Source organism: Megalops cyprinoides, chromosome 4, assembly GCF_013368585.1.
Source record: "Megalops cyprinoides isolate fMegCyp1 chromosome 4, fMegCyp1.pri, whole genome shotgun sequence".
Taxonomy (NCBI): Eukaryota; Metazoa; Chordata; class Actinopteri; order Elopiformes; family Megalopidae; genus Megalops; species Megalops cyprinoides.
The window spans coordinates 31,345,666-31,359,676 of NC_050586.1; positions in this window are offsets into that span (position 1 = coordinate 31,345,666).

Consider the following 14,011-nt stretch of genomic DNA (forward strand, 5'->3'; position numbering starts at 1 on the left):
GTGTGGTGGCTTGTGAAGAGATTTCTAGAGGGCTAATCCTGTTTCATTCAGACTTGTCTGTAACTTCATTTTAGAAATTTCAGCAAGTGCTTTAAATGAAAGTAAAATACTAACTTGCTTAAAAGGTGTATTCAAAGTAAAGGGTAAGCCAATAAAACAGAAGCATCAGAAGTAGTCCTTTAAATAGTAAGACAGTTTTGTCTGCTACACAGGCAAGACTCCAGACTTTCTTTCTACAGTACTTTAGTAATAGAGACAGTTACACATAAACTTATTAATTATTAAACACATAAAAAATATTTTGGTTATGTATGCACTGAAATTTTCCTCATTTTTGTTACATTATACCAAAGTGATGTCACACCTTAGGTATTCTGTACTTGTGTTATGTTAAAGGTATTAGTGTGTATTGCTCAAAACAACAGACCTCAGTATGATATATTTTACATTTCATTGCAAACTTCAAACTATGTGGTAAAGCAGATGAATGACACCTGAAGGTTGAATTCAGTGACTTGCTCTTGTCTTTCAGCTAGTTTGTCAGTTGGTGTGTAAATTTAATTACACTGAATAATTTTATTTTTCAGGATTTGCAATTAATCTAGAAAGTCAATACTATGAACACATCATTCCCAGTGCTTTCTTGTATTTTGTGCTTGTAGGTGTGTGTGTGTGTTTGTTTGTGATTTCTCCTCACAAACATGAAATGTGTAGATAATGTAGGTATAAGGTATTTATAGGTATATAGGTCTATTGGTGTAGAGGGCCTCTGCAGTTAAAATTGAAGCAGCTTCATTAAGCTGTGGAAGAGATGATCAAGCACATTGCCTCTGGTGAATCATGCTAAATTAAAGGCAGAGAGAGAGAGAGAGAGAGAGATGAACTGGGGTCCTCCTCTGTCATTGCCTCACAGTGAGGGAGCATCCCACCCCCTCCTCCTCCCCCGAACATGAATCCTTGTGGCGCCAGGAGCAGAACACATCACTCCAAAGCCAGCGTCATGCAGACATGTAAACATTGCAGGAGGTGTCACACCTCTGCCTCTGTCAAACATACCATTTATTTTCTTAATGAAGAATGAAAAGCCCTGTTGAGACCTTCAGGCCTGGCAAAGACTTGTTCGTTTAAAGATGGATATTTTTGGCTTAGGCTAAGCAGGACAGGAAGCAGCAGTGTTCTTCCCTCCCTCCCCCCCTCACTCACTCACTCACTCACTCACTCACTCACCCAAAGTATTGATACTACTCCTTTTACACATAGATTGTGGCAGGGCATTAATAAGGTCTTTCACCAAAGTGGTCACAGTCCCTAAACAGTACCAGTTCTTGATCTCGCTCCCTTACATCTATGAAATCAGTACTGTGAGCAAACATAGTTAAAAATGGCAGGCACTTATCTACCTATGGAAAAAAAATATATTATTTTTAGGAATCCTGTGAGACATCATTTTTAGGGGCAGTTGGGAATTACAGTTTTATCTGTGCAAACATGCTCTACATTTTTGTTCTTATGTTAGTTTCCATATGTGAGCAGAAGTGGCAACACCATATTGTCTTCTCTAAAAGGAGAATTTTATAACATGTATGTTCAGCTCAGTGCGCTGAGATCTAAACCATTGTCTGTTTTATTTTTAGATGAAACATAAGGGTATTCTCAATGTATTCAACTGGTTCTGCCAGATTTTTGTACAATCTATATAATATTTCCCCCCTGTTTCATGGCTCCTTTTGAGTTGTACTCCCAGGCCGTGCAATATAAATAAATCGATAAAAATGTTGTACCGACGTCTCTGCATAATCAATAAAACACACTCAATTCAGAGTGTCACATTTCATATTTAATGGAAGTCTTTTTTGTATTTTAAAGATGGCAAGCATTATAATTTTTTTTCTTTTATTAATCAGATGCTTTTTGAAATGCGTGCCATTGATCTAAGCAACCGTACCTTGGAGCCGGAGGAAACGTCAGCTACTCACCAATAGCTGCAAAAAAACGTTTCAAGTGGAGTTTTGAAGTGTCTTTAGTGTATTTTTCTTTTCGCTGTTTTCTAATCTATAGGAATGCAAATTAGCATGCCAATGCAAATACCGCTGAATAATTTATATATTGCCGTTGCTTCCAAACCTACAACTATTCAGTAAAACTGAAACATTCAGTTGTGGGGCAGAATTAACCTCCTACATTGGAGACAAGTAAAAAATAAAGAAAAGAAAAAATAAAGCTCAAATAGATTCAACATGCAGAATCAATTAGAAATCATAAAAATGTTTTACATATCCATATATGTACATAGTGAAGCTGATGAAAGAGAATGGTAAGCAGACCAGCACAGACAGATTTGAATTATTTCTGTTTGATGTCATGGATGGTTGAAGTCTGTACAAAAAATGTTCAGAAATGTCCTCTGAGGTCAGTGGAGTACCTAGGCTATATACTACATTTATTATTATTATTATTATTATTATTATTATTATTATTATCGTTGTTGTTGTTGTCAAAAATAATAAAAGGCAACAGAAAACATTTTTGTTTTGATTTGTTGATAAAAGTAAGTGAATTTAAAATATACAGCCAGTTCAAACATGATGTGTACTTTGCCAAACCAGTTGCTGTAATGCTGACAGTACTTTTCCAGTATAGTGCTTACATCTGCTGTAGAGGCACAGAGATGTAGCATTTTAATTAAGGTTCTTTGTTATTTTGAGGGTTTGTTCATTTGTTACATATCTGTATCAAATACCACTCATTATATACAATATTGACAATAATAAATTGAAGTTAGGCTTGCCATGTCCTCAAGCATACCCAGCCAAGACTAAGCAGGTACCAGACACACCAAAACAAACTCCTCCTCCATTACCCAGTCAATTAGCACTAGTCCTCATTGGTTAAAACATTGGCGCATTTTGACGCTTACTGTGCAGCATGTCAGCCATGCGTTGTACCTCCCCGCATGGTAAGTATAAAATGGCGACATTTCTTGGCCCTCTTGTGAAAAACGGGCTTCAGAGAAGCCGCTGGTGGTGACAGAAGTGACAGAGAACACGTGTTGGTAACATCGGCATGCTGTGCTGTAAGGGAAACAAGCTGTCCTGCCTGCTGTCTTCACTGCAAAGTAGCTGCTCCGAGCTGCGTTATAGTGGCGGGACTGATGCTGTACTGTCGTGCCATGGTCGTTACAAATGAGCTTGCTTCTCCACGCCCAAGAATGTTCTGGGACTATTTTTCACATGATCTGGGTTGATACGCTACTGGTCCTCCTGGAGGGGTTACTGTCATATCTGTGTCAACAAATCTGGCTGATTCGACCATGGCAGTAATGACAGGACCTTGCTGTGCAGGGCACATAAGGACTGTGAAGTTTAAAATGAGAGCTGCTTTTAAGAATTTACCTTTTAATCATCAAAGTGATCAAAGTTTTTTTTTTTTTTTTCCCAAGCATCATAATGGTTAAACCTCATTTGCAGCCTGCCTACTGAGATTATTCTAATGTGCCAGCCAGTGCACAAGTGATGTTTTCTCTGGTCTGACGCAGAAATTGAATAGGAAGCATAAACATCTCAAACAAAAAGTGAAAGAGGAACCATTCAATAGTGATCGATGAGGGAACACAGTTAAAAACCTTTAATCTACCCACTGCATTCTCAGTCCTTCACTCTGAGTAACCATATTCAAGCAACAGCTTTTTTTCACTACACATTACAAGCTCAGCAATATCTGAAATTCACAAACAATTGTTACGTAAGCCATGAAAAAAAGAAGAGGAAAAAAGAAAAACGACGGTTGCCTGCATTCGTTACAGAGTGCTAAGGACAAAGTGCTATGGTAGTTAGACTGAATGCCTTCCTATTAGTGTCTTCAGCTCCTCAGAGCTTTTTCTCTCAGCACTTTCGAGAGGCCTCGGTTGAGAGCTGAAAGGGGCTGGACAGGGCCTGACTGGGATGCATTGTGGATCTATTGGGTCAGATTGACCCCCGCTGAGAACCCGCACACCTCCCTAACCCCTGCGCCCCAACCCGCTGCTTCAATGAAGTGTGTTCTTAATGGAGGGGGAGGCGCCACATGTTTGGAGAGCCTCTCTGTTAAGTTCTGTTCCCCTTGGTCGTAGGTGGGACCTGCAATTTTCCTGGGGCAGACAGTTACCCACGTTCACCTTCATGGTGGCTGAATGGCAGGGGCTTCTGTATAATCCATCAAAAATCATTCTCAAAACCCCATTGGGAGATATGACCTATGTGTTTTTTTTTTAACATAGTACAAAATCTCAAAAGCTTGTTTTTTGTTTATATTTCAATGAAGACCTACTATTAGCCACCACTTTTAGAACATAGAAGATTAACTAATTAATCCTGATTGTGACTTCACATACGAAATATTTTTATATTTGATATTTGAAAGACAGAGTCAGGATTGCATTATTACCACAGACAAAACAGGGAATGATTCTAATCAGGTAATAACTGATGGATGAAAATACACACTTACTGTATGAGTCATTTGTCCCCCTCTGCATTTTAAATATGGACATTTTGAAAGGGACAGCGGGAAAACCCAGAGGGCAGCTTATTTCTTCTTTCAACGTTCCTTTCCTTCCCAGCATGGAGTTGTTGGTCCTCTATGTCAGTTGACAGGATTTTAAGGTGAAGGCCTTTGCACTGAACGGTGGATCGCAAGAGTTGCAGGGGCTTGGCGTGCAGGCCGGCGCTGATTTTCAGCGACGAAGAAGTATACTGAGGAGCACCTGACAGCGTCTCAGTGACGATGCCACACATGCCCTTTCATCGCTGTTCCGACGCCGATTTGAACTCTGAATCTGTGGTTTGTCCAGACTCAAAATTTTCTGAGAGTGCAAGATTTCAGTTAATCTGTTGTAACGTCTGCCCGTTTCATGTTCTATTATAGTCCTCTTTTCCCTCTTCCCTGTAAGAAAGGCGCGTCTCGTGTCACAGAAATGCCCAAACCTTTTTTATGTGGAAAAGGCCAAAATTTTGCCCCACACCAGTCATATTTACCCATCAACGATCTAGAGAAAAGAAGTGACAAAGTAATTTTTGTAGATCAAACAGAAGTGTACGCTTCCAGTGCTGTAATCCTTTGATCTGGTTAATGACAGTACATCCGTCCCGCGCATCGCTATTAGATGTGTAATCTGTGCAATTTGTGTGCGCACATGTGTGTGCCATTGTGGAATTTATTACTTTCAAACAAATAATTATTATAAAATCCAGTTATGATAGTTTAAAGGGAAATTCGCTTATAGGAGAATAATTTAATGAGGATTTAATGAAATGCAAAGCAATGTCTGGTAAATTATTTGTTAGCTGACAACGCAATCAGCAGAGTCATTAAAGTCTCTTTTTATGTTAAGTGCGTGCAAGTGTGGCTCTGTGTGTGTGCGCGCGCTGTACAAGGAGGAATACGTTGTGATTATATGTTATTTTTTTACGTTCGAGTAAGCAATGAATTTCCATTAGTTCAAATTTTCAATGAAGGTGAGTGCACATCCTGTCTCATATGCAGATTAGAAGAACTCATTAATGTTTCAGAGCGTTTTGGCTACGTGCCCACTGTATGTTAAAATGTTGCTACAATGAAAGGATTGTGGATGCGTGCTTTGGTGCACTACATCGAATTTAGCTGGCGGTTTAACATTTTTCCAGTTGTTTTACTTTATTGATTTTATAGCAGTTAGCTGTTCTGCTTTTTAACATTAGCTTCAGCTGGAGTCATTCACCATGGCATGTACTCGAGATAAAGAAATGTCCACGCTGATATCACTCTCATTGTTCCTTTTCGTTAATTTAAATATGATTATTTATTTATCTATCAAATATTAACTACAGGCTGTGTAACTATGTGGTGATATTTCCTGTGTGCATTCAGATTTTTCAGGAATTATAAGACGTTAAGGCTTATACAGGTCGACTAAGAATGCTTATATTTTAAAATGATATCTATGTATAAGCATACTGGATAATTATCAGATACATTTTAAATGTTATAGAACAGAAATTTTCAAAACGTTATTTTTTTTAACAGAAATAGCCGAACAAATATGAAACCTCATACCCAAACATAAATATCCTATTGTAATTTTTCTTTATTATTTTTTTTGTCTTCAAAGGAGACGGTCTATTAAGAAGCGATAGATAACAATTAATGTTTGTCCAATTCCAAATTCCGTTAAACTTCAATAAATAACAATTTGTGATATTCCGTGTTAAAGATTGTGACCTGGAAGGTTAAGAGTATTTGACCACCATTTGACTTTTGACCTCTCATATATGTTATCTTATCAACCCCTGCTTGTTAACTTGTATTGATTACTGTTCCCTAGGGACTTCAGATAGGCACGACGCATTTGTTAAATGTCCGGCACGAAGGTAAATAATGCTTGCTTTGACAGCTGACAGACTTTTCGTTGATCCTCAAAAATTTGATTGGTCCGAATAGTTTAGTACCATTGAATTTTCTGGTTACTTTATTCCATGAAAGTTGGGTACTAAAATACTGGTTACTAAAATTTGTACGAAGGATGTAACGTCATGCTTTCCTAAAGTACCTCCACAATAAAACAGCCTACATTTGTTATACGTTTACACGTTTTAAAAACATAACCATACATATAAAAAACGATTATTCTATGGCGCTCGCAAAATGTAAGTATAGCTTGATTCCGTCCTACCTTTTGAAAAAGAAAGCCAAAGATCTGGGAACAAAATTGAAAAAATATACAATGGCAATGCAGCACATATAATGATGGGATGATATGTATGTTTAAAAATTCATCTTTATTAGCTTTATTTTTAAAATTCATAGCTCAATTGTCTCCAAGATAAAATCACACTTCATGTTAAATGTTTTTTTTTCTTTCTCAGTTAACCTTACATGTCCCAACTTCCCGACGTTCATTTGTATGTTTTATATGTGCCTCAGTGAATATAATCATTTAGAAGAGAAGTTTAGGAAAAGTTTGACAAATTTCATCATTGACAAGTGACATTGCATAGCTGTGGTCATAATGTGCTATATTATTGGTATGCGGCGAAAATAACTCAATTAAGGCAAGCATTTTCACTTCTGAGAGTTCATCATTATTCGTCAGATGCATGACCACGTGCGTGAAGTACTGTAGAGGTGAAGTGTTTTATTGATAAGTTCAATGCACCTATATTTCGAGGTCAGACTTAAATACAGTGGCACACTGTTTTCGTCTTTAAGTCGCGGACCATACAAAATTGTTTTATTTATTAATTGAGACGAGTGCTGCCTCTTATACAATCATACTTCTTTAAAGCAGTATATTGTATGCATTTTATATTGTATTACCAAATTGCATACATCTATATATATTTCTCTTATACCATAGCAGATATAAATATGACAGAGAAACTTATTTTTTTCATAGCATACATTTCTAAATGGTTCTAATGGACACGATTGGACAGAAATAAAATGCGTCTTCATTAGGCCTGCTGCACATCATAGAGGTTTACAGGAAAACGTGACCTGTTTACTAAGAAAAGAACGGAGTAACATTTGCACGTCATTTAATTGATTAGCTGAAGAAGCAAATGAATGAAGAGCTGATAGAGTATATTCGTGCCCGTATATTTTTGCATTAGGAAATAACGACGTTGACTACCTCACTGTATGTTTTGAAAAGGTCCAACCGATGCAGTTTTATTTTAATTTTTCGTTGTTTTGTGGTTTCACCCGAATATTCTTACACAAGGTCATGACTAAAACTGGCATGGAGCATTAGAGTTTACAAGGCATTGCGTTAGAGGAATTGACATTGAATGTTTTTTTTTCTGTGTTTTAGTAATGACTGCTGATCCATGTGGTTATGGAAAAGTTAAGTGCAGTTCTGTGTCTTTGAGTGCATTATCTGACTATATTGTACAATGAAATGTCATCTGTAAGGTCAGTTTTTTACATTGGTGGCTAACAACGTTTCAGTGGTGTTGATAAGAGTTATCATTTAACAGACATCAAATTAGGGTTTGAAACTTTTCAGAAAAAAAAGTCAGTTAGTGACATTGAACCGAAGGGAAAGTTGTAAGTTATTAAATTGAAAATAGCAAGGGTACACCAAGTAAATGGTCCATGAGTTTTTTAAATGCCCATTAAACATACTCCCTGCCTTTTACTTCCTCATACACTAAAGTCCCAAACTCAGTCCTTTTTGATAACAACTGCTATCACTTCAACATGTGCTTATGATCATGATTGTTTTTTTGTAAATGAGTGAAATTAAATAGCATTTGTACATCTTTGCATGCAATCTGATATACCCATATGTGGAAAAGGCTTGTATTTTATTACTACAAGAGCCTTTACTAGTTGTTTGGCCATTTTATACCCCTGCTCAGCCAGGGAGCAATGTCCCTTCAAATTTCTGGGGGGAAAAAGCCTGAAGCCACAGCAGAATTAAGAATGCGAGGGGAGTCAATGGAGCGGATGGTGAGAAGAGGCATTCATTAGGGCCACGGTATGTTTTGTTTTGCTCCACTCTCCTCAACACCCCCCCCCCACCACCACCACCACCACCACCCTGCCCCACCAAAAAAAAAGTTTCAAGTTGAAGAACCAGCCATGGTATTTTTGGGGGAACACAGGATGACAACTTACTGAAAGTTCTCAAGGAATCATTTCTGTTTCACACCCCACTAGGCAGCTGATTCCAGATCGTGCGTTAGCATAACAAAGACCCAGAGCCTGTGAACTTGGGGGACCTTTCAACCCCAGAGCTGCCAGCATGAATAGCCCCCAGGCCTGCCTATAGAGATCCTCCACAGCTCCCCTGTTCGTGGCTAAATTGTTAATCAGGGTAATTTAATATAGTTTTCAATATGCCTCATCTCTCATCGGGAAAGTATTCACAGCTCCCCCTGCCTCCTAAAAAGCACCCCCACCCCCATTCAGCCAGCCGAGACGGGCAGCTGCAGTCTCCGGCCTCCTCAATTGAAATGTACGAATATCAACAACGTTGAGGGGAGTCTGAAAAAAGAAAAAAAAAACAACAAGGGAACGCAGGGCTGGGGTGAACAGGTTCTTGGTCTGTCCCCCAACTTGAACGTGAAAACCTCTCAACCATGCCTAACCTCCAGAATCAGACAGCCTGGCCAAGGACACATTGTACCGAGGACAAGTGTTGACGATAACAACAACAAAATTGTTTCCTGACCATTCATAACCCTTTCCTATTTTTTTTTAATTTCAGATACATGGACATGTTTCTTTTTTTCTGAATACCTTTTTGGAGTGCTATTGACATGTTATTCTGTGGAGTGGAAATGTTGCAAATAACATCGCACTGGTACAGTTACATAACATACAGCGGCAAATTGCAATTAGACCCCACCCCAATTATTTAATATTTCTTAAATATTTGAAGTCAAGATTGAATCTGACATTCATTTTGTCCATAACTTTGAGGAAACAAATAAAGAAAAGAAGTGTGACATTCTTTTATTTTTTGGGCATATTTTTTGCTGCCAAATTTGTAATGGTTTATAACAAAAGAAAGGCTCATGAATATTTGCTAAAATTGTGTTATTCAAAGTGAAGGACAAGTTGCAGTTGCATGTTGCAGTTAAATTGAATGAGGGCATAATAGAGCCCTCTCCCCCATGCCTTGTGCAGTTTCATTTATTTCATTTCATTTAAATGGCAATACATTTTTTATTTAATCATGCCATACAAAATATTACACCACATTGAATTTTTTTGATAAGCTTTAAAAGACCTTTCAATAATAAAAACGTTCAGCGGTTACCCAGGTAAACAGTTAGATAGAATCCATGTATTTTCTGTTCTCTGCCCAAGGCTTCTTTTAGATCACTGATATGGCATTCAGACCTCCAACCTTCTAGTCATAAGTCCATTGTCCCAACCAAAATATGTAGAAAATACATTTACAATACAATTTGTCAGTCTCTTCCTCAATATAAATATAATATTAAGAAGCATATGTCACATTTCAAATAATAATATGTGTATATAATGTTCTGGTTAGCCACGAATCACTGTGGGGAATAAAAGACAGACTTGGAGCTCTCGGAGAAGAAAAAAGTCATCTCATAATCAGTATTTATACAGCCTCAAGCTGGTCTTTAAGATGGCTGAATAGCACCCATTAGTGCCCTGTGAGAAGTCCCAGAGTGCCCCATCACTGCCTGCCACGGCAGACCACAGCTCCGTGCATCTTCGCATGATGAAGACTCGAAGCTCAACCCCTCGGCGGGAGAGGTAGCCACTCAATTTCTGACACGGCAGAAGAAAAAAGTCCTGACACTATATTTCTGCCCAGATTGTAGTGACGCAACCGTCCCAGAGCAGTATTTCTGCCGGGGATGGCTGAGTGATGTCACTGCAGGAGAGCTATCCACTGGCGTGATGTGCTGCTGAACCGTGACCCTGAGGATGTGCCACCTGAATATCAGCATGGGGGCTGGGAGGGGGGGGTATAGGGGAGCAAGGGAGTAGCAGTGGCGGGTTGACTTCATCTGTAGACACTGCTGTAATAAAAGATGAGTCAGTCTTCCCCTTGATTGTCCGGTGGGTGTAATTGGATGACTGCTGAAGTGCAGAGGCCCGACCTCCATGGAGACCACGTCCCTGGTGAAGCTCTCAGATGGTGTGCCAATAGCATGACTGTCGCGTGGAGAGGAGGAGAGATGGGCCACAGAGTCATTCGAAGGGGGCGATGAGCCAAAATCTACTGGGACACAGTAAATAACAGTGTTAGATCTGTGAGTAGCAAGAAGGAGACACATAGATATGTGATAGGTCTGTCTTACCATCTTATTTACAGTTCAGATTTATTAATCTGGTTTTGATAGCATAAGAACAACAGGGTGGCATCACATATAATACTCTGCCTCCTGGACTCCAGACGTGAGGTTCATGGATTTGAATCTCTGGTGAGAAATCTTGGTTGAGAAAATCCAACTGTCAAGAAAAATCTATAAACACTGGCCTTGATTAGGGTCCCTGCAAAGGTTATAATACAATTAGTGGTAGCTAACTTTGTGTTATATATAGGGGTCAGCTCAACAAATAGATATACCTGGTGTAGATCTCCAAAACACAGGTGAATCCAGGTAATTAACAGCGGTGATGAAATCATGCACCTCCATTACAGGAGAGGCTATTACAACTCAATGCCATGATACTGCTCTTGGGCTGGAGCAGGGTCCCTGTGAAGATTGGTAAATCAATTAGGACACTTTCTGTTTTATTATATTCAAGTCATCTTAAACACCTGTGACCATCCTCTATTAGAATGAATCTCTGCTTTGTGATTCTTTGTTTGTGAACTTTGAGTGAACTTTGTTTCAATGGATGAGCCTTTGCTTATAACAAAGATACCCTCTTTATGTGGATGTGAAGTTGTAGTGCTGCCTGATGGCAGTTGCTAATCATGGCTGGGCTTGATTGGTACTTAGATGGGAGCGGTCCTGAGAAAGTCAGGTTACTGCTTTAAAGTGGTGTTGGTGGGCCAGTAGGGGGCAGTTTTCCTTTGGGATCTTACAGAGAACCAATGCCTCAGTGCAGCCATGGGGACACTGCACTGTAGGAGATGTCATCTGCCAGATGAGATGTTAAACCAAGGTCCTGATCATTGTGATCATCTATGGTCATTAAAGATCCCATGGCACAGAGAGTAGGGGTTCCCTGGTGTTCTGGCTAAATTTCTCATCACCCCCTTTCATTGGATAATTCCCCAGGTTAATTGACTAAATATGTCCCTCCACAAATTATTTCACTCCTCCAGGTTGTTTTTTGGAAAAGGGAAGTGCTTCTCAGTTGGCCCAATCTGGAAGATAAAGGTTAAAAATAAACAAATCAAAAGTTGAAAGCATTTGTGCATTTCCCTCTAACCTCAGCTTGTTGTTGGGCCAGTGTGATTCATGCATTTACTTTTATCAGCATTCAGAGTACAAGGGAAAAGATTCTGTTTCCAGCTAATCAGATGCTAAAAAACAGAGATAAAATGATCCCTTTTAGATGATCTCATATTATGTAATGTATGGGATGTTCTAGTGTGTTGGTAGTACTCGGCCAATGAGACTGGCAAATCTGCTAATTACAGAAATGTGTCCACAAGCTGGAAACAGGAAGTGGTCCTCAGTGCAGGCCCATCAATTGCTGTCACCCTCAAGCGCAGTAGGAGACCCGGAACGTTCCATCGCAGACAAAAAGAGCAATATGACGTCCCAGACTGACACCCCCCCGGTCAATTTGCATGTGAGGTAGCCAGGTCAGGGCGTGTGCGTGGGATTCCCAACCCTGGCCCAGACCATGGAAGAGGAGCGCTGGCTCACGTTCCCATGTGGGTGATTGAATAGAAGTGGTCTGCTCTTGTCTCGTCTACTAATGCCTGTCTAATACGGCTGTCTCGGACCGTCTAAGGCTTTGTTGAAATCCACGTTGCACCCCCAGCCAATTATTAGTCACTTAATCATAGCACTCCCCCCACCCGCTACTCAACTGTGTCAGAGGGAATTTTGTCCATGGATAGGCACTGCGCTATAATTCTGCTGTCATGGGAGAGGATGTTAAGAGTTTTAATGTTTAACTCAATCACGTTCAATATGACACGGTGTCTGATTCTCGTAGACGGGGCGAACCATACCAACATCATTCGTAGTAACCAGACATCCATGTTCTATGTTTGCTCTGATATCAAGCTCAGACATCAATAAAGAACGAATTTGAAATATTTAAATACTGGATTTTTCATCCTTAGTTCTGTCAGGGTTTCCTGTCATTGATAAAATATTGTCATTAATGTTATGCACAGTGCACCATAACAAAGGATTTTTTTAGTACATTGGAATTTTAGCAGAGATATGTAGATAGGCCTGAAAAGTAAAGTGTAATTAAAATATTTCATATGAACTGCATTTATTATTTGGTCATGATTTGTTATTTAATAAATACAATTTTTGGTAGATATGAATTCATATATAGTTTTATCTGTCAAATAATGTTTTGTTTGGTTGTACTCCAACTTTAGGGGAACTCAGACTTAAGAGGCAATTGTATTTGCCCTAGTGTCGCACGGGGGGAGTGGTCACAAACATGAGAACAATTGCATTACAGCCCCTTTGGGAATTCTGTCCAAATTTAGGAAGGGTGATGGGACAGTGTCTAGACGGTCCTCCTTTGTGCCTCCCCCCTGCCTCATTGTCCCATCTGAATGTAAGAGGTTGACCCGTGTCTGAACACCACTGAGCTCCCCTCTGTCCAGAACGGCCTGGGACGGTACACACAGCATGACCACCAGCAAACGCAAGCACACACACACACACACACACATACATACACAAACACACACACACATAAAGGAAGACACACACACATGCACATGCACACACACAAACATGGACACACATAAGCACACACTCACACAAACACACACACACACACACAGAATGTGGTCCTGCACAATAAGAATAACCCAAAGGCTCTTTATTTCTAGTGTGCAATAATCCCAACTTTCATGCACGATTGACACAAAAAATTACAAAAATAAGAAAAGCCAAGTGCTATAATTTTGTGTTTTGCACCTCTGTAACCTAATCAAAGTGTTACTACCCAGTCAATTGAATACAATAAAATTCAAAAAATTTCCACAAAATATGCAAAAATGCCTTCACTTACGTGCATACCAGTGTGAGCAGCCATGACCCCACGAATAACCTTTGGCAGTTTCACACTTGGGCAATGATGTCACCAGATGAGCGAAGAGACAAAGCTATTTGTGTGGTCATGGAAATCAGTACAAACACAAGAGGAAAAAAAATCAAGCATTTTTCTTTCTACTCTGTCGGCGAAATGGTCTTAACATTCACTTTCGCCTAACCCTCGAAAAACTTGTGTAGATTCAGTGCTGTGGGGTACGTATTAATTGAAAGGCAGAATGTGTTCCACTTGTTTAAAACCACGGAGCTGCGGGGGGTACCCGGGAAAATAAAAGAGCCCATGGAGCGGGTGGGTT